The following is a 27,946-nucleotide window of genomic DNA, read 5'->3' as shown; positions in this document are numbered from 1 at the left end:
AGCACTGGACTGCAAATAAGGAATCCTGTACTCAAAACTCTGCATCACAGAATAGCCTTGCAAATGAGCAAGCCCGTCTCCTTACCTTTACCTACTCTACAAAACAGAAACTAAAGCTGATGAAAATCACGGAGGTACTAGGTAATGTGCCTGGCACCATGTGTGTTATGCAGAAGGAACTACTCAACATTCTACCAGCCTACCATTTACCATCTCAGAGAGTGAGCTCACAACCCACTAACTTATATAATGAATGTCCTTTCCTCCAACCTGGTGCCACTCGGCTCAACAGTGGCTATATTAATTCAATTGTTTAAATTCTGTGTACTTAAAGGAAATTCACCAATTGGTTTGAACCAAAGCAAATTCTTGCCCTATTAGAAGTGTTCAAAGACCAAAGAATATCAAAAGGCTACGACCTTTCCTGAATCAAGTCTGGATTTAAACCAATGGCCTTAAATAAAATAAGAAATACTAAAACAGAGAACATTAGCCTCAGTAGTTAAGAGTAGGGCTTTAAATCAGTGGACCCTTGTGTGCTTGGAGGTGGAAAGTATTCAGATGACAGGCTTCTTCTCCAATAGGGCTTGTTTCCAAACATTTCCATGCATGTCTAGTCACTACTGAAAGCTCAGGGTCCTAAAAAATCATCACGTTTTATTCCTCAAATCCAGTCAATCACGTAGAGGCATTTTCTTGTTTGGCTTGATAGAATAGATGAGAATGATCCCACATGATCCTAAGAGGCAGGAACAACTGGTGAGAACCCATTTCTCAGCATGCTTCAATCAAGAAGTCCACGTCATCAGCAGCGCTAATTTAATTTTAAAAAAGCGGTGGTGCTATAATTGGCTTGCCATTCTAGCTAGTGGGTTTCCAGGGTAACCGTGTTCTTGCCACAGATAAAATCTACCTAGTAGCACAAAGACTAAGGGTTTGGGAAGAGTCAGCATCAAATGAGAGGTCAATAATTCAGCCTGAAGAGAGCTACATCAAAAGCATATGTAGTTAAGGTGGACTGGATCCAAATCTGAGCCCTGCCACGTACTAGCTGTGCCATTTCAGAAAAAAATATTTAACTTCTCTAGGTCTTGTTTCCTCATCTATAAGATAAACATAATAATGGAACTTCTTCTTGTAGGACTGTTACAGGAATAAAACAGAGAACTTAAACATTAATTCGTACATTTTAAATACAGACTAAACTTAAAATAAATAAATAATACTATGACAGATGTCCCTAAACCTAGACATTCAGAGACTTGGAAAACTAAAAACAAAAAATCAAAATAAGTTTTGTTTTCTTTTTAATTTACAACTTCGGAGAAAAAGCATCCTGAAAGCTTCTGAAAAGAGCACAAAATGGCTTGTAAAGCTACGTTGTTATCCAGTTGTGCTCATGTTATTACTGCCTCCCAGGACCTGACTTCTGGGAATATGCTGCCATGTCAGAGGCAATTTGGAAAGTCTTAATTGAGGAGAGCCACAGCTTTTCAGGCCGCAAATTAAGGATGGGGAAACCGTCCTTGCTTAGGGTGTGACAGCTAACTGGAATGTTTCATAGCTGTAAATACAGCAGGCCCATTTACCATGATTCCCCTGAGGGAAAAGACTCATCTGCCGCAAATATAACAGTGATGAAAAAAAGGGGGAAATTTTGCCTCTGAATGAAACAAAAAGAAAAAAAGTGAGCAGTTTGAAGGGGTCTTTAATATGTAAATTTCAGGAGGAGGGTATCACTTTTATTGTCTTTATTTCTATTAGAAAAGATATCTGAAGATGAATGAGTATAAGGTTCAGTTGTAAAATCCATCATGTTACACTCCCCCCTTAGCCCCCACAACACACACACACAGGAAATTAAGCTGGCAAAAGAGAAATGGAATTACTTACACCTGTGCTCACACTGACACAACAACTTTCAGGCAACAAGCAGCAAAGCAGTGAGAAACAAAGTTTGAGAGCAAGAACATGCACACACAAAAAAGTTTCTGTTGTCCTAAGATTAAATGCTGAGGCAGGAAGAGATACTATTCTTGAATCAAGTGAGAAAAGATGGTAAAGTGCGATATTAAAATGCAGCACACTGGAATAAGTTTGCCTCTATAAAAACTGTTATGTTCTGTATGTGATTTAAATTAATGCCTATATTTGTGGGAGATAAAATTAAAATGAAGATAAATGGTGCCAGCATATAGCGTGTTCGCTGGAGCAATAAATAAGGCACTGAAAGGTATTTTACATTTCAGTCACATCTATCTAAACAGGGAGCTCAAAGCACTTGAGGAACATTTGTTAATTAAATGCTGTAATAGATTTGTGAGTCACCCAGACGGTTATTATATACGTTTTTCAAAAAGAGACAGAGAGGTGAAGTGACCCAGGGTCCTCTGGATGCCACTGAAGAGGAAACCCAGGGTGCTGAAGGCATGCTTTCTATCCAGCTCAGCTGCTTCTTGGCCTGGTGGGAGGGCCTGGAAAGAAGCCTCTCTGGGTGCTGTCCCATTGAACAGAACTCACAGGCTTTCGTTTATTAACTACCTCAATAGCAGGCAAGATTACAGTTGGAGCTAGGGAGAAAGGTAATAATTTTGGCACCCTATTAACAACATATTTCCCCTTTTCCCCCTTACATTACAAGAATGTCCTATGAATGGTTAAATATTGTCATATCATTTATCTTCCACTTGCAAACTTGTCTAAACTATTGGTTAGAGATGCACTCTTTTCCAGTTGAAGCTCTTCAATTCTGTCCACCACATGTCCTCTCTGGCCTTCCCCTGGTCACTGGCTGCCTGTTTTAGGAGCTCTATACCCTGCAACTCCAAGAAACACACTTTTTGTTCACAGCTCAGCTTGACAAGCAGCCAGATTAACTTGCAAGGTGAAATCAAGCAAGATTGAGAATGTATTGGAAATTGTGTATTGATCATTGATAATGGAGTAGACTGTGGCCACTCTACTGTTCTTTTACATGTTAGAAAACTCCCAAAATAGGAAGGTTAAATAAGTCAAAGGAGGAAGTATCTACTGAAACGCTGAGACAGTGCCCCTCTGCTGTGCTACCACGTAAGTGAGTGGCCAGGAGAGGGCCCCTGGTTTCTGAAGATGAGGCGGCAAAAGAACACAGGAGTCACTGTAAGTGTAGGTCATTTTGGGCTGATCCAGGTGAAATTTTAGGGAGGCTTGGGGATCACCAAACCTCATCTCTTATTTTTCAGAACAGAAAATTCTCAACTATATTTGTATCTTCCTTTTACATTTTAAAAAATGCATTCAAATCCATTATAGTTTGAGACACACATCAATGTCACACAAGCAAAATCACTGCTCTGTCTCTTCTGTGCAGGTTGGTCTACATTTTTGTGCCTCGGGTTCTCATCTGTACAATGGGAATCATGATCATACCCACTTAATGAGGACTAAAGGATTCTACCCATATAAAGCACTTACAACCGTGCCTGGTACTAAGAAGTACACGATGATTGTTAACCATTATTACCATTACAAAGTTATTGACACTGTTCTCCACATATTTCCAGCTGTCTGCTCTATGGCAACCCTATGGCTAGGTAGAGCCATGTGAATAGTTTTGGCTAAGGAGCTGTAAGAAGTGACATGTGTTACATCCAGGTCAAAGTATGGAATTGCCAGTTTGAGACCCTCAGAGCTCTTTTACTCTGGCATGGAGGTCAAAACGGTTGGAAATGACAACTATTAGTCTGCAAAGAACTCCTTCTGACCTATGATGAATAAGTAGCATAAGTAAGAAATAAACCCTTGTTTTCAGCACTGAGATTTGGAAAGTATTTGTTACTACAGCACTACCTGAACTATCCTAACTAATAATTCTTACTTGGATTTATAAAGTGCTTACACCCCTATCATTCAATTTAATCCTCATAATGAAGAGAAAACGGCAGAGTATACATATTTAGCAGACATGAATTTAAGCTCAATTTCAAACAATATTTACTGAATGAAGTTCAGCAAATCATACTGATACAGTTGCAAGTCTGGTTCTCTAGACTTTTGGTCAATCCAAAATATTATTTCATTGCACTCTACTCACATTAAAAAGCCTTAGGACCCTTAACTCTAATAATGTATCTACCGACATTAACCTCTACCCAAATCCTAATGAGGACTCTAACATTTATTGAATTCTTACTACACTACCCCATCAAATCAAAGATGCTACTGATTATAAAATACACCATTAGCTATTACAACACCAGAAACAAAAATTACTGCCATTTAAATTATAACATAGGGCTTTGTCGTTAGAATATATATTACATGTTTGTTGAAATAAATGGCTTAAAATTATCCATATTTTTTATCATATGTCACCCCTCTACATATATAAAAAGGAAAATATAAGTGCAACAAATGAAAGCATTCCAAAAATTTCTTTATGCTTAGATTTCAACCCTTTGAATTACTTTTCAAGTCAAAATCGTGGAAGTTCTATGTTTTCCTCATAATACTGACCTCTGGGCCATCAAGAGTCTTAATAAAAAAGGGGTCCACTATTGACTCCAGGATTCTCTTCCAAGTCACTAACCTCCATAGACAGCAGATTTTGATGTACATGTACAGACAATGACCGCTATGTCATGATTACCACGTAACAGTAATTAGTCAGAAATGTTAAGCATGTGAATCGGTCTGAGAATTGATGACATATGTGAGAGGAACAGTGCCTAACTGATGTCTCCGCAACTGTATGAATTAGGCACTGTATTATTACAATCATTTTGAAGTCAGGAATTGAGGCATGGAGAGATTAAGCTTCCTGTTGAATGTGACCCAGCTGGCAAGCGGAGGATACAGAGTGTTCCATCTAAGGCAGTCTGACATCTTTAGAGGAGCCGCTCTTAGCAAATACGCTATATGACTTCTCATAATAACAATTAGATTGGCTTTTTATTATTTATTTGTTTACTTTTTGATGGTGGGGCATAAGACTTACAAACTCTAAGGAAAGTGCTCAAACACTTAAGTCTTATACAGTTTACATGATGGGCTGTTTATTTTGTTTAAAGCAAACCAAAAGGAAATTGGCTCTAATATTACTACCAGCTCATTTCTGAAACAAGTAGAAAGACCTCAGGGGCTCTTTTTGTGTGTGATCCTAGAAAGAGATATTGGAAACTTTGCATACAGTCCTATCTTCTGGAAATATTGGGATGGAAGTGCAGTGAACACAGATATATAACATCTATCTATACCTACTAGGACGTACATGTGGTAGATCTTAAAGCACACTTTTATTGCATTTAGTTTCATATTGGTGTCTATGTTTATACATGAACATGAATGTGAGAAAGGCAAAGAAATCACCACTACTAAACATGGGAGGGCTAAACGTGTGCTTGATCCTCATGGAGCATGAAATAAGACTTAATCTTTGCCCAGAAGGAAAATCTTCCTGAACAAGTATAACGATTGATTTTTTTTTTTTCTTTAGCAGTTCTTTATCTCTTCTCCTTTTTTAAGGACAGTTAGCACAACTGAACAATTACTTGGGAGGTACAATACAAAGCTTTGAGCGTAGCTCTTTATACACTTATCAAATGAGTATAATTTGCTATAATTCTCCCTCCTGATTATATACAGTAGCTATTTCATTCTCTAAATAATATCTTATACTTTTTTTTAGAAGTTGGTTAAATTGCTTAGGAGGAGAATATTAGGCTCAGTTTCTTTGAAGGGTAATATAGTGGGAGTGACTGTATAATTATCTCTACCGGGCTTTCACCCACCACACAATGTCTTCCACTACATCTATTGCTTTCCTGTTGAGAACTCCAGTTAATCCTACCAGCTAGCACACAGGAGAATGAGGCAGGCAAATTTTATTTTTAACTAAGGACTGAGAGCATAAGAGAAAGAAATACTAAGATTGATTAAATCTGGTGCATTTGCAATTTTTATTTTAAGCCATTTCAGATATATGTGCTACCCAATAGGTACACTAATTCAGACATTACAGTCATTTGTGTAGCATGTCCTATCTGGTACTCTCTGCCTGAGACCAATTGTCCTTTAAGCCACTCCACAGCTGGGCTATTTTATGCCTTGCAATTACTACTCTATTCTGGATGGGGAGTTTTATTTTATTTTAAATTGATGTGGATTTTATTCTCGAAATGCCAAGCATTCCAAATGCTTCATACATACTAAGTTTTTAAAAACAATTCAATGGCTTCCAGCAGAGAGAAGTTTAACATAAGCCATTCACCAAAAACATCAGGATTTCTACAATAATTTCTTTCTCCAATATTGCTTAATAGTTTGTCTATGTGCCTTACCTGCAAGACGGAAATCCAGGGTAGGGTCTCAGGCAGTCTTACTTATATGCCTCTGACCAATGACTGCCACAAAGCCTGTCACTTTTACCCTTCTCTGCGTCAAATTATGAATAGAGTACACTAATTGCATGCAGAAGTTAGAAATGATAAGGTCAAACAATGTTATTCTCCTGAATTAGTGATTAAGGCTATCAGATTGCGACTACTCAAAAAAAAAAAAAAAAAGCCATTAAACTGAAGTTGCCGTTCATTTACAAACTGATTACCACTAAAGTAGATTTGAGGTTATCTAGGTTTGGGGTGAGAATGGGAAGCAAATGAGCATGGAATTTTTAAATGTTCTAAAATTAAATTGAGGTAATGATTGCATGACTTTGTAAATAAATTACAAATCACTGAATTGTAAAAGAGCAAAATAAAAACTTTTTGCCAAATACCCCTCTTCACTAACACAGGGACTGTTAGTATTTTCAATTGTGCTTTTAGTGGTCAATTCACATATTTAGGCTTTGGAGCCAGATGGACGTGGCTGAAACATGACCTCTGCCACTTAGTGCCTCGGTGAGTTAACTGTACCTTTCTGGGCCACAGTTTCCTCTGCTGAAAAATGGGAGAAATGACAGCCTACATCATTGGATTACTAAGAAAAACAAGTGAGTTGATATGTGGAAGTGATACAGTAACTTCTCAATAAATGTTTAGTTACCAATCCATATCTTTATAATTATTAATATCAGAAATAATTGGCTATTGCTGCAAAGGGTTAATCTGACGGGGGAATTCTACATAAAATTCTTGTAGATAAGCACTATCCTACACAATACAGATGACATACTTCTAGTTTTCATTCACAATCCAGGGGCCCTCCAATTCAAGTATATTCAGATTATCTTTCTAAAGCATGCTTCTCATTTTTTCCTCAAACGTTCAAGGCTCCTGTCTTCCCCCAAACTCCTGCCCCTAGTGCCCAAAACTGCCTACAAGGACAAGGTGCAGAACATACAAAGTCATTGCATTGCACCAAATCCAATTGTAAGCTGCTCTCTGAACCCTCACCAATGTTTTGTTTTTTTGTTTTTTTTTTTGCCTGTTTTCTTTCACTGTGCCACTTACTCCATTTTCCAGATACTTCAAATTCCTCACTCAGCCGAAAACACCATTCTTTCATGCAAATCTTCCTTTCCCAATTGCAATTTCTTCTGCCTAGACTGTGGTCAGCCTTGAAAAACTCCTGTACATCCTTTGTGACCCAACTCAAATGTCACATCCTCTAGCTGACCTCAATCTTCATTGTGACCTCATAATAAGACATATACACCCCTACTGAAGCATAAGTTGCCCCTCTCCACCCTTCAGGCCCTGCAGCCACTGTCTGCCCACAGAGTCCCAAATGTTATCACAATACTAAGCTATTGTGCATTATATGTGATTCACCTCAGAGCCACAGCATATTTTTTTCTCTTCCAGAAAAACGTCTTCCTCTCTACTTTCCCCAAGCCACTCACCTCGCAAACTCATACAAGTTTGTCAGACCTCAGTTTAGCTCAGATTGGATGCATTCAGGGTGTTATGGCAGGAGATAGACATAATCATAGGAAACCTCCTCAGATCTTCCAAGACTAGGTTTGCTTTGTCCCTGAATATGCTTCCAGAGTACCCTCTGCTGACCCTGAGTACTGGTCTGTAGCACCAAACGGAAAACCGTCTGTCGATACACATTTTGTGACAGGCTCAGTTTTGTATAACTATTGTTAATCTCCATAACCCTATCACCTAGAAAGTCTCTGGCACATACCAGATGCTCAATATCTGTTGAGTGAATGTATTAGTCATCTCCTTTAAAACCAGAGTCAGTGGATTGAAGGGTAAGTATATTATATCTCAAAAAGCTATTATTTAAAAATAAATCTGAATTCCCAGTCTATCTTTCTCATTGTAGTTTTACTTCTCAGTTGCTGGACAGAGGTCTTACATGTTTGCACCCCTATCATGGAGCCTGAAACCTACAAGTTGCTTAATAATGTTTACTAAAATTTCATAAAAATAAAATATTATATGCCAGATTCTGAGCCACTGAACTACTTTCTACAAATGACCAATTTATATGAAGCTCCTCAGTAGGTAAATTGATAGTGATATCACAAATCAAGCAGCTGGAAGAGTCACTGCTTTCAACATTCACATTTCACAACTAACAATTGGGTCCAGTAAGTGAATTACCCAAGACCATGGAAATAGGATCACAAAGAACGCCTTCTCCCTAATCAATATCATTAGTGGTATCTAACTTAGAAAGACTGTTGTAAATCACAGTAGCCAGATTTAGTGTTATGAGTATGGACTCTGCCAGCACCAAATCACCAAATACAGGTGATGAAAGCTATAGCTAGAAATAAATAGATCACTGGTGGGTTTTTGAAAACATGATCAGATTAAACAGGTGTTGATATGCATGAGAAGAGGAATAAATAAACTCTTGGTTTGATGTAAGTCATTATTTGGCAGTTGTGTAATATCTGAAAATTCTTCTAGGTTCTATTTACTCAAAGACCAGGAACTATAAGTATATCTGCTTCACAGGATAGAAGCCAGTGAAATTAGAGACAAATGTTTTACATACCACAAATATGGTATTCGGGCAATGATGATAACAGCATCATTCCATAAGACCAATTGTATGACAGGCTTTGTTTTAAGCACTTTAGACACAATTTACACACAGCTTTGACTATAAACTGCATCTTTTTTTTTTCTACTAACCTACTAACAAAGAACCAACTGGTGCCACTTAATATGTGTTACAATGGTTTCTTATCACATCAGTCATAGGATGTGTTTCAATTTTCAAGAAATTAAACTGTGAGAAAGATACTTTATAGGATGCAAGTAATAGAGTATAATACATTTAATAGTCCTAACAATCCTATGAGATGGGTCCTATTATCATCCCCATTTGAATGATGTGGAAGTTGAGGCGCAGAGAGGTTAAGGAACTTGTTCAAGGTTACATAAAAGCTTTAATGATGAGAAAAGTTTAACAGAGACTCATAAAGCTTTACAGCGTCATCTCTCAGAAGCCCATAAAATGCTAAGAATCAGGTTTGTTTCTCTAAATGATACAATTGAACCAGTAAACTTTCCTCACTGAAGGGTACGGTGTTCTGAGATCTAAGAATTCTCATGGCAAAGTATTATGAAAATAAAAGTAGAAAGATAGCAATTTTAAGCACTTCAAGTTTTTATAATTTGCATCCTCTTTGAATTTACATAGCTCAGTTTGTATCAGACCAATATGCACTCATTTGGATTTTGCTTTTAAGTTTTCTTAATCCTTTCATTTATCTGTTTTCTGTATGCATAAAGATACTGTAAGCTATTCTGGAAATGATGGTGTATTTGTTTTTCGATCTCCTTTCTCCTCTTCTCCACCCTCCAAGCCTTGCTCTGAGTTTAGTGGGCATTAAATAAGTGTTGCTGACTAATTAAAAGCAAAATGGAGATCCACTTTGGCATCATATCCCAAAGCATGATATTAAAAAAGACACAACTCAAGCATAGATTGTTAGCTTCTCGTATATGATTAGTGGTATTCTTGGTATAATTTACATAGTGAGAGAATATGGCTTTTTGAACTAAGCAGAAACATCCAAGAATTTGGTATGAATGTTGGAGGGAGAGTTGGGAGGAAGATCAAGGGAACACATTAAGAGATGAGACTGTGATTTAACTATGGCTTGATCATTGAATAGAGGCCTTAGTCTGATCACAGTTAAGATATATAGTTTTTAATCTGAGTTATTTGGTGAGGTAATGAGAGCTAACTAATAAAGTTAACATGAAATATGAAACCGAAAATATGACATAGTTCCCATCAATGTTCATTTTCAAAACTATATTATTTTATGTATAAAATCATCTCTAAGCACAGAAAGGTTGTTTGCTGACTCTTGCTCCCACACATGAAAGTCAAGATATGATATTCCAGATCACCTGTGAAATTCTAACACGGTTACTAGGAACAGCAATCAAAGTGTAAGCACTTTTCCGTCGTCTTGTAATCGTGCAAGGGAAGATTGAAAAGAAACACAACTGTAAAATTTTCAAATTTTTCCTCATCAAAGACACTGGTTAGTTGGGAAGTTACTGAGAATATAAAGTTAAATCTTGTTAATCCATTTTCCTATCATAGGAAAATTCCTATTAACCACACAATGAAACCTTCTTTTCTCACACGCAGGTTGAACTAAAAGCTATTCCAAAATCCCTCTGCCTCTAAGCCGTAAGTGACACTGCACAATCTCCTACCCACACCTCTCTTTATGGTAAATAGAGAAGAGGTGCACATTCTGGCAAACACATTAGTCCACATCTACCAAAGTGAAAATCTGTGAGCTAAGAAACTTCTATACATTGTCCAGTAGTACATGTTTATAAAAATAACCTTGAAGCTTAGTCAAAGTCTCTCTGAAGTTATCAAATATTGAATGTTTTTCATTAATATCAAACATATCTTCATTCTATTTGATACTTTAAGTTTCTTTGCCATAATAAGATATATTATACATCAGACAAACATATTTATGAAAAAAACGAAAACCCCGTTCAGTTTTAAAACTGCTAAAAATGTTAGCTTTGAATGGGCAAAAATAGAATAAAGCTTCTTGAAAGTTATCAGAGTCTAATAGTATCTCACAATTGCTTTCTAATGGGCTCATTACTATGTTAGTTTTGCTTATCTGAAGTTTAAATTATAGGTTTACAGATAAACAGCTTTAAAACCAGAATGAAAACTAAATACTAGTGGAACATTGGTCTACAGACCAAAGCAAGAAGCAGTGAGAAAGTGAGAGGAGCGGATCTCTACGGTCCAGAACTTGTTTACTTGCAAACATCTGGGGTGAAGTCCCAGCCTCAGATATTTGGTTTGCCTTGACTTTATAAATTTCTCTCTGTGATAGAGAAGTACATACAATGTTGTCTCTACCACACCAACCGCTCTGTTTAAGCAAAAAGCCTCAAAAAGTTGCTTGTTTTAATAACTACATTGCCACAGTTTTGTAACAGGTAATTCTGCACTCTGGCCACAGCTAATTGGATCAGACATTGAACCCAAAGCAGAGTAGATACCCAGGAGCTGTGTTGGAGGAAGAATTCCTTCTCCATGTGTACTGGAGAAGAACCAGCTAAAATAATGGTCCTGTTGGTTCAGGCTTTTCAGTGTAAGGATACAGAAAAAGAAAAGCTGGGAGCAGAGATGGAATGGAGCAAAAGCCAGAGACACATGGCATTGGATGAGGAGGCCATGAGGCAGCAGGACATCATATAATGAACATCCTAGTGTTTAGAAGAAGACTAAACAGAATCACTAACAGGAGCTGCCACAGAAAACAGAAGGAAAATGGAAGAAAGCTAAGTCCTTGTCCAACGAAGACCCACCGGACAAGGAAACACTGGGTGTTTATTTCTGAGGAATGACAAAATCAGCTGCTGTTGTGTCCTCAATGATATTCCAAGTCTCCAAGAGGCTTGGTTGTCTAGTTGCTGACATGGGTTTTTGGACTTCCTTCCTTCTCCCTGTATATTACCATAAATTCCCATCATCTAAAGTCATCTGAGGTAACTTTAAGCACATCTTGGTTCCTGCAACCTGAAAGGACCTAACTAAAACAGACCCAAGAAACAATTTCCTTATTTTAAAAGAACTTAGACACACATAATTCTGGCTCATCCTGGTATATTATGGTCTTAAAAAATGACTATGTCTATTAACAGAAGGAAAATAAATAAATAAAAGAGAAGGATAGGGGAGAGAGTTTATTTTGTGCCTCTCTGCTTGTAAAGCACAACAACGCATTATCTGCGATTTGGGAATTATCCGTGAGGATGCTCCTCTGCGATCTGTAATATCATAAAAGCTAGGCAGATTAGCTCTATTCTCTTACATACCTACATTTTCAGATATTATCCCCTACTAATTACCCTCAATATGACCAGCTGGGAATGGTGGAAAGAAGGAGTATGGCATGGAAGGTGGACTTGACTGTGGACCTTCCTATCATAGCATCAGTATAGAGAATTCAATTATATTTTTTAAAGCCTGATTATGCAAAACACTTGTTTCTTAACAAAAAATAAGCTAAAGGTATTTTTTAGTGCATTGCTACATTTGCATTTTTAAATTATGGTAGATATTTTTATTGCGTTAAGTACCTTATTCTATCTCAGCGAAGAGTCGTGGCTGTTTTAAGTAAACAAGACTGTTACAAGAATACCCTACTCTTCTTCCATGGTGAGTGCCTGTATTCAAACCACAGTGCCATGGAAAATAACTTCCCCAACATTTGCTCTCTTGGCCACAAGTGTCTGTTTAGAGAAGTGTCTGGCTTGGTCTGAACAACACATCCCCAAGCAAGTAAGCGGAAACCCAGGTCGGTAACATGAGCTAAGATGAGGATTCTAACATTTGGGATGATGGCCCACACTGAATTTTGATAAATCTCAACAACAAAAAAAAAAAACAAGCAATTCCAATTCTGGATTCACATGTACACAAAGATACATATGCAAGGAAGCTCATCTTAACATTGTTTATAATAAAGAAAAGCTGAAGCTCTCCACTATAAAACAGACTCAGTGATGAACCCTTACACTATGGAGCACTATACAGAGTTAAAAATAGTATGGCAAATCCTTTTTACTGACATGAAAAGTTCCGGAGGAAAATAACTGAAAAAAAAAAGATAATATACCACATATATATATATGTAAATGTATACATAAATGTATTGATACATGCCTGGAAAGATGCACCACAAAAAGACAATGGTGATGACTCTTTGGAAAAAGAGTTGGGGTTGGCAGGGGAGAAATAGAATGGGTACTGAGGAAGGGCTGTTATGTTCAACTCCATATACTTCTCACTGCTGAAATCTGTTGTGATAAGAATTTATTTGTATACTGTCAGTATATATATGCTTCAGTAAAGTTAAGGAACAGGCTGGTTCTACAACGTGCTCCAATGTACTGCAGGTATGTTTGGTTGGTGAGCCAGCCAGAGAATTAGAGGAACTATTCCATTCAAAATCAACAGGACCAAAAGTGAGGCTCAGTTCTACCACGTTAGAAGTAGTATTTAGCGTAACTCACTCAACCGTGTGTGTAATACTGGGATGATGATTTCTGGCCAGGCAACCTCCTAGACTTGATGTGATAATGAACATAAAGCCACTCAACAAACTGCTAGGCACTCCGCAAATCTCAAGTACTACTATTATTACTGTTTATATATTTGACTTCCCAAATTTCCCTGGAGAGATATGGCTAAGTGTGTAATAACAAATCATTTGTTTTCAACTTCTCCATTTGAACAACATTGTTTTATCCTATTTCCTTTCACTAAGGTCTGAAATTAAAACAAACATCAAACGAGGCTGTAGGATTTTATTTTATCTGTCACATACTGCTGTCATTAAACACACTTGAAATGAGTGGGTTCAGTTCAAATAAAACTGCTTCTTTCCCAAACTAACAAACATGAAGGGGAGAGAAAAGGAAGCTTGCACTTGAATCACATTCAGAAGTGCCACACGTTACATTTCAAGGAGAAGATCCATCTGGCAGGCTGACACAGTAATCAGTTTTTACAATTATCAGGTCAGGCAGATTACAGATCCAGGCTGTCAATTCTTTCATTGCAGTTTTATTTCGTTATTGGCAGCTCGTCCAAAAGAAGAAAACCCCTCCTAGTTATTCTATGTAAAAAAGCTATCTTCTCTCCTTTCTAGGATTGACTTCAGTAGGCAGCAATTCAGTCCAACAAACAAGGATCTATTACTGAGCGTCAACTATGGTGAAACTGTGTTTGGTGGAAGTTTAAGAATGAATATATCAAAAGTCACGTCCTGCAGGAAGTCATAACCAACGGAGATAAACTGTTACAACTGAAAATGATCCTTGTATGAATCAAAAATGCTGGTACACTTGATTTTCACTGTCTTTTTTATGGAGGTCCTTCTCAAATGTTCAGATCTACTTAATCTTGGCAATTTATCTCTTTGCTGGCTGAGGTAAAAAGAGCAACAGGCAGTACAGGTCGTCAGGAGACCCTGAAAAGGGGTGAGTGCATGTGTGTTTGTGTGTGCGTGTGTGTGTGTGTCTGTGTGTGCACACGCACACTTGATTATAAATAGTACACACTGTAGAAGCCTCCACATTCAGTCCACACTGTCCTCTTCTCAACCTTAACGCTAACTGCTCACACGTCCACGCACTGCAAATTCTCCATGAATCCCCAGGTTCTCATTGGAAAGTGCACTTTCAAACTGCTTTATCTTTACTCATAACAGTTTCCCCTTCTGGAATGTCTCCCTCCTCCAAATGTCCATTACATTTTAATTATATCTCACATAATCAGTGCTCAATAAATATCTGTGGAAATAAGTGAAGTCTCCTATCCTTATATGTAATGAGTATTTCCTTGCAAAATTAAAAAAAAAATGAAGCAGAGTAATTTAATCAAGTAGGAAGTAGAACATGCTAGAGAATTTACCAAATAGGGTGGAAAAGAGCCTTAGAAATGATCTAGTTCAATGCTAGATGTTCACAGAAGTGAAGTGATTTGCCACATTCCAAATAATTGGTAGAAAAGGAAGGTCTGAAATCTGCTCCTCTGACTTTTAGTCCAGTGCTTGTTCTATACCATGCTGTTTCCTTACATTTTCGAGAAATGACAGGGATGTGTACTGACAAGCTCAGTGGATTAATAAGTATAGAATGGATTTCCACTAAAGGAGAGAGGAGAAAAATCAAGGCTGCCATTAAAACTACAGCATTTCCTTCTACAGTAACTACCTATTGAGACAATGTTTGAGACAATACACACTCAAGTATCAAGGAGAGCACTCTCAATGGCCACATTTTTTTAAAAAAAATTCACTGCCGAGCTTTGCAGAAGCCAATGGCAATGGTAAATTTCTACAATGAAGTGAAATATCCTTCGGGCTTAATAAGGAATTTAAAGTTACAAGTGTATTAGAAAATGAAGAGAATGTAGATCCTACAGGCTTAAGAAAATGTTTGGAAGTTCAATTTCATTCTCATACAAGAAAAGCCAGATTTGTCTAGGGACTAATGAGTGCACAGACATTCGAGCTTGGATTGGAAATCACATTTACATTCAGGCCAGGACCCGGGACTGGGAGAAGGTTGCTGCTTGAAATCCAGGCTATGTAACACCTGCTGTGGGACTCCTGAGAACATCCGTTCATTTCCCATCCTATTTAATCATCTCTAAAATGTGGGTAAGAATCTCCATCTTCAGGAGTTACTCCTGAGACTTCAATACTAATGAATAAATGAAGATACTTTGTAAACTCCCAGATGTTAGGTAAATGCATTAACTTATCATTATCAAGAAGGAAGGACAGGCTTTGTAGAAGTTCTAGATCAGCCAGGCTCAGAAATGTGACTACTTCAGGGGCAATGGCAACACATAGACTTTGAATTGCAGAAAAAGAAGAAAACACAAAAAAAGATAGGCTTCATTACTTGAATATCCAGTAAATCAAAGCATAAGTGCATAGGCCTGAACAATCTATGTATCTCTGGAGAGAACTAAGGTATAGGATTGTCATTTAAACATGTAGAAGGATATCATTTGGCATAGGTCAAAGAGTAGGTTTATCTGAGAGTCGTGACTGGAAGCCAGGACTACTGGAACCCACTTCATGCTCTTTCTCCTAAATTACATTACGTAGGAGATATGAAACAGTAGTAGCAATGAGAAACAGATAAGGACATTGACATCGCAGTGCCGCTGAATGGTTGTTGAGTAGTGATTTGAGACCTCACTGAATTGGATGGAATCCCAAGTGATGACCGCAGACCATTTTCCCCTCTTTATCTGTGCATAGACAACTCCTTGGTGGTAGCATAGCACAGAGATAAACCAGTGAAGAAACAGAGACGTGTCAGAGACCCTGGACCATCTACAGAAGGGGAAGTAAACCTGCACCTACTACCTGTCAGTCTCTGTGTTAGATGCTCTCTATGCATTCTCTCTAATTATTCTAGCCATGTCAAAAAGTAGATATAATTATTCATCTCTTACCAGTGAAGAGATTAGGATCTGGAGAAGTGAAATATCCTCCCAGCTTTCACAGAGCTGCTGAGTGGTGGAACGAGAATTGAGGCCCCAGATGCCACAGTGAGAACAGAAGCTCTTTCCACTTTGCCAAGTGGACAGCCACATTCCAAGTGCCAGCCCACAGACAGAGGGGTCTGAGGTCCTGGAAGTAGGAGATCAGGAAAGCTGCTATGTGAAAAGCTGGCATTCAAAGAAGAAAGCGGTTTGGGGGAACAGTGTTACATTCACATTTTCTTAAGTGAGTTTATGTGAGGTAAGTGTTTTTATATTCTAGGACGAGAAATTGGAGGATTCTGGGTACCTTTTTAAAAGTAAACATATTTCCCATTGTGGTACTGGCATAGTAAAAGAATAATAAAATATGTATAAATATAAATATAACTGGAGGGGCTGAGGTGTTGAATGACTTGGACAGAGGGGCTAATATCAGGTCTTGTCTTCCTGCCTTGAGTGAAACTATTGACTCTACGAACACAGAAATACAAGAGTGAGAAACAACATTCTTAATTGTTTTCCTTTCTGGAAAGACTAAGACATACTATAGTTCCAGGCTTCATATAACAGAGCTCTTATAGTACCATCATCTTTAACTCATAAAAATCAAATTGCATTACTGCCTTATCATAATGTTCAAAGTGTTTCTTGCTTGGTGCATATTTCACACATCATTTTACACTCACACGAGATCCTGAACAGGTTACATTACATATATATCGGATAGAATATTTAGGACCCAATTTTCACCATCATTGAACAGCCTTATGCAATTCAAATATTCAAAAATGTGTGAATAATCTGGTGCCTGTTGTCACGATGGTGAGCCAGTTAACAGCTGAAGGTTGAGTCATATGTCATCACAAGGAATTACTCTGAATCCCACCTAGAATTCCAGTCTAGTATGCTTGGCTGCAAGAGCCACTGACAATTAACTACATCAGCTCCCTTATGTCACATCTGGGGAGACTAAGGCCTAGACAGAGGCAAGGGAATGTTCAAGGTCATATAGCTAGACAGGGGTAGAGGCAGTGCAGGCATTAGAACCCATGTATTTCATTACCTAATCTCTATAATACTGTCCTATCCTCTATTTGATACAAAAAAGTCAAGATCTTTATCAAAAACTCATCCTTTCCACCATGAATTCAAAATAGAACAAAAGCAGTGCTGCTTGGACAAAAGCTGAGTCATACACGTTTCTTGGTAGGCAGAAATGAAATGAGTTAATAATCAGTTGTAACATCATTGCCCTTTAGATTCATCTTTTGACCATTGGCAAATCTGTGGTTTTATTCCACTTTTTTTGCGGGCAGCAAGTGGGAGGTAGAAATGGCAAATTAACTACGGTCTGTCAGTCCTGGTAATGCTATTTACTATTATTTTTTAAATCAATATTAAAGGTTTGAGTTTTTTACCCCTTTGTTTTCATTTGTTCAGCAAACATTTGTTGATTGCCTAACCCATGCCAGGTACCACAGGGTTAGACACAATGGGAATCCCAGAAACGGAAGCACACTCAAACACACCTCCTACAATTCACAATTTTCCAGCCTAGTCAAGGAAGTTGAATCTACACAGCTGACCCTAACCATAACAGGGTATATATGTAACAAGTGTCAAAAGAAACGTGTACAGCAACTCATACGGGGTAGGAGGCAGCTCCTCAGGTAAAAAATGAAGGGTGAGAGTGGCAGGTAGGAAGTGATGAATGGCATTGCAGGTAGACGATACGAATAGAGAAACAACCAAGAGCTGGAAAAGTATAGAGCTCACTGAAGAGGCATGAAAGAAGAGAGGATATGAACTCTACAGAGCACAGCACAGTGAGGTGGGAAAGTATGGTATGAATACATGGGTTTTCGTTCTGGTGTTTTTATTATATCAGTTTATCCAGAATGAGGGAGTTAGTTTAAGAGAAACACTCCTGTTTCTGTAGAAGGACAAAAGAACTCAGAGACAGATAAGGAACTTACTGGTTGGGGTAGAGATACTATTTTGTCGGAGTGCCTATGTAGAGTAAACAAGAAGGTGTACGAACACGCATGCTTTCTGCTCAAAAATACTGATAACATCCATTCTCTTTCTGGTCAAAAATACCGATAACATCCATTCTTTCTGCTCAAAAATACTGATAACATCAGGGATCTTCTCTCTACCTGCTTGATGATTTATAACAAGAAGTACTGAAACTGGGCCCTCTCAACTCTTGTGTCCTCTGATGTCTTGTTTATTACAAGTACAGAAAAGAGAGCACCAGAACATTCATATGCACATTCTGGGGACTAGATAATATCTGGAATAAATTATGGCATTAGCAACAACAGAATTTACTTGTACGACCTCTAGTTTCCCTCATGTTCTTCTTGTCTCTCACCCTTACTCAGACAAATGTGTGAGCCAGTGTACAGTGTTTGTGGCATGGACTACACAGAGAGAGAGAGAGGCCAGGTGAGAGGTATAAATACAGCGTCTTTATTAGAAACTTATTACTCCTGACAAAGTAAACCAAGGAGTTGAAAATATTACCTTTTACCATCCAGACTACAACTATGTGAGCAAGGCAAGAATCAGCTGTTGCCATTTATGAATTGGCACAGGAATTGCAACAGATATTTGCTCATGATATCTCATTCTGTCCATGGACACAGTTCCTAAAATATACCACTCATTGCTGGTGGTGTTGCTTAATGTAGTCCTCCTAGCCCGGTGCTTGATTTAGATTTGCAAAACCGCTTTTCAAGAATCTAATAAACACAGTTTTGCTTTATTTCAGGTTTGTAAATAGTTACCTTTATTCATGCATTTCAAAGAAGATAAAGGAAACAAATATCAAACTATCTTTTTTTTTTGTAATGCATGAAGGCACATCTGAAGATGTTAAAGGCACCATTATTTGAGTTCATAGAAATACGAATGAGAAGAATTCAACATAAAAGGCCATTTTAAGTTCTAGGTCCCAGAAATAGAAAGGGAGGGAAGACTTCACAAAGGTATCTACCATAGGGCAAGAACAGCAATCCCAAAGGTCAACGATCCTGCATGATATACCTCAGGATCACTTTAAAAGGTGAGAAAATTACAGAGGGTCATGCCTGTGAAATAATTTACAGAGAAAAGGAACACAGATTAATAAGACACTAACTATTATTTTAGGAAATTTAAGTCGTTTATTTATTTATAGGTGATTCCAGTAATTAAGAGCTTACCCTATCACTTCTATATTGAGTACTGGAATGACCTTGAAGGTGAAATGTCAATCAATCACCAGGGCATTCAGAAACCATTTTAATTTCAAGCCTGAAGTGCCAAAAGTGCCAACCCTTGCATAAGGTTCTGAGATATGAACAAGCTATGGTTTCGCAGAGCATTCACAATCTGGAGAACTATGTGGAAGTAATTAGATCATAATGAGGTTAATTCATGTAATGATAAAAAAAATCAAACCAAAAAAACAAAAAGGCAGAAAATAGTGCAACTGACTCAAGCATAACTCTAGAAAGGGTCTGTATGATTTTCAGGGTAAGAAGGAAATATAAGTCAGGTGTAATTTTGTAGATGTTAGTGATCATTTTATTCTTAATCACTAGAGCTAACAATTACTGGTAATTTACTATATGACAGACACTATGGTATATGTTTAATTTTTGCAATCTTCCCAATAAACCTATGAGACAAAACATATCATTGCTTTCCTTTCAAAAGTAAAAAAACAAAGAAACAAACAAACAAACAAAAAACTGAAGCACAGAGAAGGGTTAATTAAACTTTCCAAGCTCAAACAATGAGTAAATATGAAACTAGGGTTTGACCTCAGACAGGGCAACTCCAGAGCCCTTGTATTTAACCATTATTTAGAGTGACCTCGACTTTGACAAAAAGTAAAGCAAGTGTGAGCAAATAGCTCAGAAGAGTGATGATAACTGTTCTTATCAAGGCAATCCTCAACTAAGATCTAGATCCATTGGTCCAATTTTTAATCCTCATGGCATTTGACCCAATGGTGTGGATACCTTGATCACACACTCACTCTTGAAGCACATTTTTCACTTCATTTCTAGACACCACTGTCCTTTGCATCTCCTCCCACCTCAGTGTTTCTTGCTCCAAGTATTCTTTAATAGTTCCTCTATTTTCTCCATGACATCAAAATATTCATGGCTTCCTCCATTACCTTGGGTGATAACAATCCAGGCTCAAAGCTTTAAATGTGTATCTGCTGACACCTATATCTACATCAAGTCAAGAGCTTGCCCTTGTACCCCAGACTCAAATACACAGCTGTCTACTCAACCAATACTTGAACCTCTAAAAGATAGCTCATATATAACATATTCAAAGCCAAATAGCTGATCATCCTTTCTCCTTTCTCTTCTAAACAACAACAAAAACAGAAGCAAAATTACTCTTCCTGTCTCCAGAAATCAAACTAAATAGCAATTCCACTCTTCTCCTTGCTCAGGGTAAAAATCTAGGAGCCATTCTTGACTCTTCTATTACTCTTATATTCCACATCTGATCTGCTCACAATAGTCGTTGAGGCTACAATTGAAATATATCCAGAATCCCACTACTTTTTATCCCCTCCCCAACACCATCTATACCCACCAAGACCAACCAACTATCATTTTGAGTTTGATGGTAATGTCTAGTTTGTGTTGTCACTTCTGGTTTGGATTACCACATAGCCTACAGAAAGCTGCCTGAGTGATCCTTAACATAAACCTGATAATGTGACTCCAAATGCTCTCCATCTCACTTAAACTAAGAATAAGAGGTCCCATGAGGTTCTATGTGATCAGGAGGGCCCCTGTTACCTCCCTAACCTTATTTTTTCTCACTTCCTTGGGATCACTTGGCTTCAGGCACCCTTGGCTACTTCAGTCTTTCTTAAAAATGCCAGATGCCAGCCATGATCTTCTCTCATGATCTTCTCAGACTTTTCACGCTTGTGCTTCCCTCTGTCTATAACATGCTTATCCCAAATATCTGCAGAGCTCACTTCCTCACCTCCTTGAGATCTCTCCTCAAATATTTCATCCTCTTAAGGCTTTTCTTAACCACTTTGTGCAGAATAGCAACTATCACTCCACTCAACCCAAATCACTCTTTCACTTTTATCTTGCTTTATTTTTCTCTATAGAACCTGATATATTTATTATGCCTCTCCCACAGTAATATGATAAATAAACTCTTTTAAGAAAATACACATTGTTTTCTTCATAGCTGTACCCTTACCCTCTATAAGACAGCTTGCCACCCAATAAGTGTTCAATAAATATGTCATAATAACAAAATAAATGACTTCTCTGGTTATTCTTATTGGAGTTCTAGAAATAAGACTCAACTTGAAGAACCCAATAGTATAAAAAGTAATGCAGCAGTGTAAGCACTTCTAAAACTGGCTTGTTGATTTGGAATCAAAGTAAAATATTATATGTCACCATAGATTTGGATTGTGAGTCATAGACTATTACACTTGGGAGGCAGCTGTGCTGGACTAGAAAGAGAGTAACTTGGAGTCAGGTGATAATAGTTGCAGGCTTGGCAGAGCCACTGATCTGTTGCAAACCTTCAGACAAACAGCTTCAACTCTATGGGTTCTCCTATTCCATCTAAATAAAAGAACGCATCACTGTAAATCTCTAGTGTTCCATAATCTGGTATAAATTGAACTACAACTTGTTCAAAAATATTCTTTTGGGGTTTGTTTATAGGACATATTTCACTGTTGTCAGCTCTATTTGCAAGTTAGAAAAGAAGTCACATTTGAAATTGTGTGGCTATTCTGAAAAATTATGTCACATCAATAACACATAAAGTAGGGGATAGAAGGTTTTTCCTCTCCATGCACCACAGTGGGTGGTAGATATTAACAACTACAACACAGAAGAAACAAGTTTTCAGGAGGCTAAATTCTTCCAGAAAAACTTTTTTTTTTTTTTTTTAAAAAAAAGCATCAAATTCACACGTGAAAAACAACTTGCAGTTTTCCTTCAAATGTATTTATTTCTGATTCTTGATATACAGTCTCACAGATGCATGGGATGTGATACATTGTTTTCTCATAAGTAACAGAGATGACCTTTAAAAATGCACCCCCTTTTATCCCCCAGCCTGCAATCCCATGCAGATGAAAGCCAGTTTGCTATTCTGCATTAACATTTCTGTGATCAGATATAGTGTGGGCACCTCAATTCTATCTGTGTCAAGACATTTTCACACAAGTGACTCACTCGGTAGCAGCTCAGGCATTGAACACCACTCTGACACCCTCTCCTTTGAGGTGGATTCCACTTTGCTGGTGTTACCAGCCAACATCCTGTTTAGCTGCTTTCCTCTGCAACACAACAGTGTAATTGGAACTGACTGAATAATAAATCTCAATTTCTCTGTTTCATCAAGAGAATCTTCCAATTTACTAAGCTTTTTCTATTCACCAGTTCATCTTCTGCATTATGAATCATTCTTGAACAAACACACAAGTTAACTGTCCGTTCCTACGTTAAAAACACGTGTAGCAGGGAAAATTCTTTTATTAGATTTCCTAGATCTGTTTTGTGGGGATCTCAGAGAAAAGCTAGTGTTGCTCCTAGGTTGAATATATAAAGAGGTCATCCACCTCGTCACATGGGTAATGCCAGCTCCAACATGCACAAGCTCAGTGTGCGGCCATTCCAAGGTATCTCTCTGTCCTAAGTAAACCCCTCCCTGCTACCAAGCTTCAGTCTTCAAAATCTGAGTTACCTTTGCTCAATGTAGATCTACCTGAACTTTTTACCCAAAACGTTATAAATCATGAATGGCATTCTCGCAGGCTAGAGGAAAAACAAGTAGGAGGAAAGGGTAGAAAAACACATGATAAAAATAAATGAGAAAATAATGATATGTACATGGCACTAATATGTGTCCCAAGTAAGACACCAATTTTGTGGTATCTTGTTACAGTAATAATAGAAAACTAATCTGGCCCACTTCAATTGTTTGTCATCATTATAGATTAAATATTCCTCTACTAGGTAGAATTGAATACCAATACTTGGTAGAATTGAATAGCTTCATCAGAATAACTTCAGAACTCTTTACATAAGCACAAAACACACTTTATGACTGGCTGCTTCATTTCTTCTCATTTACAATCCCAGCCTCCATGCATTAATGTTGTGAAATTATCTACTTTCCTGAACACAGACTGATAAGCATAAGAACAGCCCTCCCCACCCCGCTAAGAATGTACACACTCTAATTCCTCGAACTTGTGACCATGTTGATTACAAAGACTTTGCAGATGTGATTAAGGTTAAAGATTTTGAGATAGGGAGATTATCCTGAATTATCCAGGTGAGTCTAATCTCATCACATGAGTTCTTAAAAGCAAAGAATCTTTCCCAGCTGTGGTCAGAGACGTGACTATGAAAAAGTGGTCAGAGAAATGCAATGTCACTAGAAAGACAGAGTCCGAGAGCCAAGAAATATGGGCAGCCTCTAGACACTGGGAAAGGTAATGACTATGACCAGAGCCTCCAGAGAAGAACGAAGCTCTGCTGACACCTTCATCTTAACCCAGTGCGTCCTGGACTAGAATTCTGACCTACAGCACTGTAAGATAACAAATTTGTGATATTTTAAGACACCAATTTTGTGGTATCTTGTTACAGCAATAATAAAAAACTAATCTGTAGACTAGGCCCACTCCTATTCTCCAGCCTTTGCTCATCATATCTTAGGAGCAGTTAATGGTCCTGATAGCATCCTCTACTTAGTTCCCATAGAGTTTTCCAGATGACAGTTAAATCAGTAATACATGACTACCCTCCCAACCCCTGTACACACTAGATTTTTCATTCCTTGAGTTTATCCAATGCTGGGTTGCTAGCCTCTAGCACATAGTGCTATAGAGCTACTGTAGAAATCACTTCAGTTCTACTATAAATATGTGATCAGTAAATAATTCTTAGAGAGAAGTTAAGATGTAATAATTCCGGGGAATTATAAAACATTAGAGGCTGGTCACAATTTTGGAGATTATCAAGTAAAATCTCTCATTTGGCAGAGGGGAAAATTAAAACCTAAGGATGGGAAGGTCTCACAGATACAATGCAATAGTTTTTTCTGTTTTCTGTTTGTTTGTTTGTTTGTTGTTCTTAATGTTCAAACTTTTTGCACAAACTCCTTTGCTTGACTTACAAGGGCCTCCAAGATGGCATCACATCATTCTCATTTGGATTTTTACCATTTGTCTCTCCCTTTTCATACCCTACTCTGAAGACAAAGCTAAGCAGCTTATGGTTTCCTGAAATAGTTTATGCCATGTCTGCTCCTGAAGCATCACTCCAACCTACGTTAGTGAATGTCCACAGTTGACCAATGGAAAATTGATCTCTATGGCAGAAAGTGACTCGTCAGTAGCTGCCACCATCTTCCGCAAACCACAATCTTCCTCAACCCACAATACACACCAAACCATACATCTCCATTCTCCTTTTATGGAACAGACCTCCTACTCTGTAATCTCTATTAGTGTATATGTTATATTTTCCCTACTAAAATGTAAGTTCCCGATGAGAAGGTCCATATTTTACAGATGGGTGATAATTACAGCATTTGTTCCCTATATCTCTTAGTTGGATAAGAATCCAAAATATTAAAAGGAATTTGAAAATAATAGATACTATATAAGCAACTAGGTTTCTCACTAAGCTTGTGATATGGCTTGGCTCTGTCCCCACTCAAATCTCATCTTGAATTTTACCCCATAATTCCCACACGTTGAGGGAGAGACCCAGTGGAAGATAATTTGAATCATGGGGGCAGTTTCCCCCATACTGTTCTCGTGGTAGTGAATAAGTCTCACGAGATCTGATGGTTTTCTCAGGGGTTTCTGCTTTTGCATCGTCCTCATTTTCTCTTACCACTGCCATGTAAGGAGTGCCTTTTGCCTCCCGCTGTGACTCTGAGGCCTCCCCAGCCATGTGGAACTGTAAGTACAATTAAATGTCCTTTTCTTCCCAGTCTCTGGTATGTCCTTATCAGTGATGTGAAAATGGACTAATAGAGCTTAGTTTTAAAAAGACCAGCATTTGATCTCTCTCCATGAGTTAATAGTTTGGTCACTACTTTTTTATATAAAAATTTATGTAATTCTTATGGAAAATATCTTATGAACCAAACTCCTTCTGTAGACACAAGCTCCCTGAGGTTCATAAGGAGATTCATTGCCAAAAGATATACTGACACCAACTAATGTTTCAAAATATAGTATAACACATTTACATCATCTCGTTTAAAACATAACCCTATGGGTTAGGCAGCAGAGATACCATTGAATACATTCTAGAAATAAGGGCTGCAACCTTTTTACACCATAATCTAGGTGTTGTATCACCTCTAGCCCAACAGACTTTCCAGTCAACTAACCAGCAACCTAAAGCCAGTGAGTGCAGCTAACCAGCTAATTCCTGCTTTATTAAGATTTACCTAAAGTAAATACATGCTTAGGGCATGATCACTATGGTTAATATCCAAAGACTTGTTCGATTTTTTTTTTTTTTGAGACGGAGTCTTGCTCTGTCACCCAGGCTGGAGTGCAGTGGCGTGATCTCAGCTCACTGCAACCTCCGCCTCTCAGGTTCAAGCGATTCTCCTGCCTCAGCCTCCCCAGCAGCTGTGACTACAGGCACATGCCACCACACCCAGCTAATTTTTTGTATTTTTAGTAGAGACGGGGTTTCACCATGTTAGCCAGGATGGTCTCGATCTCCTGACCTTGTGATCCACCCGCCTTAGCCTCCTAAAGTGCTGGGATTACAGGCATGAGCCACTGCTCCTGGCCCTTGATTTTTCATTAAGTGTTGCCTTGTTTTTCTTATTCTGCTATAGTTTGAATTATGCCTTTGAAATCGTGTATAAATTGTTATTTCTCATAGAGAGGTTTTGTTACATTAAAAAATTATGGGGGATGTCCAATAGGGGGATTCTGTAAGATTGGCTTTGAAGTATTTTGGTCACATTAGTACAAAAACAGCATCCTCTTTGTCTTACCATAGAAGTACCATGCCAAGATGCTGCATTATCTAAGACCTATACAAAGAGAAAGCCTCACGACAAGTGTGCAAATTGCTGGTGAAAATACAGTAACAGAGGTCACAAACTCTACTTTCTATGAAAGTAGACATTGACTTTAGAACTAAGATTTTAATGCACACCAAGCAAGGCCTTTTATTGCCAGAAATTGCAGAACAGAGTTCGAGAATTGATGTGTGAGGCTGCAAACATTTACTGTTGTTTTATCCATTGTGAAAAAGGGTATCAGTTTAGCATAAGAATATACATGAGTAAATAAGATTTATTTTTAATGAAAAGTTCCATTGCCATGTGAAGAGGGAAATGAGTGGTAGTGGAGGCCTCTGTGCTACTCAGTCTCAGGTAAACTGAGTTTGTATTTTTTGGGTTTATCACTCTTTTCTCTAACCAAAATCTTGTACTCTGGAGACAAGGAGATAAAGCACAATGCTACAGCCTTCACGGTAAAGCCAGAGCATCGCTATAAAGCAGAATTAACAGGTAGTCAGATTCGGAACTAACAAAGACCTATAAAATTTTTCTTTAAAATCGCTACTTACAGGTCACTGAACTATCAGTCATGCTAACATCCTTTTATTCCTATAGACAGTGGCTCAATGGCACCAGACCAAAAAACAAACAAACAAACAAACAAAAAAATAGAGAAGTAGAACCACCACAGTGAGGCTCCATCAATTTATATTTTTCTTAGACAGATTTTTAAATAACACAGAGCTTTAATATACAGGTGGAGATGATGTATTCCAGCACAGCCATCCTAACTTAATATTTTCCAGGCCAAAAAAAGATAAAATGATTAAAATACAACAAAGCAATACAGACTTTTGTTAAACTATCCAGCAACATCCAGCTTACATGAGAAACTGCTTTTTTTAAATTAAAAATAATAATTATACCTATTCATGTGTTACACAGTGAAATTCCATACATAAAATGTATATTGATCAAATCAGGGTAATTAGCATATTCATCATCTCAAATATTTATCATTTCCTTTGTGTTGAAACATTAACTATCTGCCTTCCAGTTATTTGAAACTACGTCACACATTATTGCTAACTATAGTTATCCCACGTGGTATAGAACACTAGAACCTATTCCTACTACCTAGATGTAATTTCGTTTCCTTGAGGACTGGACCCAAAGACCTTCAAGGATCCTTCTCACTTGATAGTGTTGGACAGAGGAATGTTGAAACATGCAGCATTTTATTTTTTTATTTTTTTTTTTCTTTAATGGTGATTGACATATTTCTTTTTTTTTTTTTTTTTTTTTATTATACTTTAGGGTTTTAGGGTACATGTGCACAATGTGCAGGTTTGTTACATATGTATCCATGTGCCATGTTGATTTCCTGCACCCATTAACTCGTCATTTAGCATTAGGAGATACACCTAATGCTAAATGA

General features: G+C 37.8%; 1 protein-coding gene across 3 annotated transcripts in view; it reads right to left on the bottom strand.

The window, feature by feature from the left end:
* The window catches only part of LPP (LIM domain containing preferred translocation partner in lipoma), a 722,568-nt gene that overhangs the window by 294,818 nt on the left and 399,804 nt on the right, over positions 1–27,946 (bottom strand). Inside the window, exon 1 of one of the 3 annotated variants that reach the window (XM_058426503.1) lies at positions 7,431–7,537. The exons of the other annotated variants lie outside the window; for them this stretch is intronic. The gene's annotated coding sequence lies outside the window, so the exon portion shown is untranslated. Of the gene's footprint in view, positions 1–7,430; positions 7,538–27,946 lie in introns of those variants that run through there. 3 annotated transcript variants of the gene reach the window in all.

Source organism: Hylobates moloch, unplaced genomic scaffold (assembly GCF_009828535.3).
Source record: "Hylobates moloch isolate HMO894 unplaced genomic scaffold, HMol_V3 SCAFFOLD_13, whole genome shotgun sequence".
Classification (NCBI taxonomy): Eukaryota; Metazoa; Chordata; class Mammalia; order Primates; family Hylobatidae; genus Hylobates; species Hylobates moloch.
Note: the sequence above shows the minus strand (reverse complement) of the source record. Positions and strands in the feature narration are given on the sequence as shown.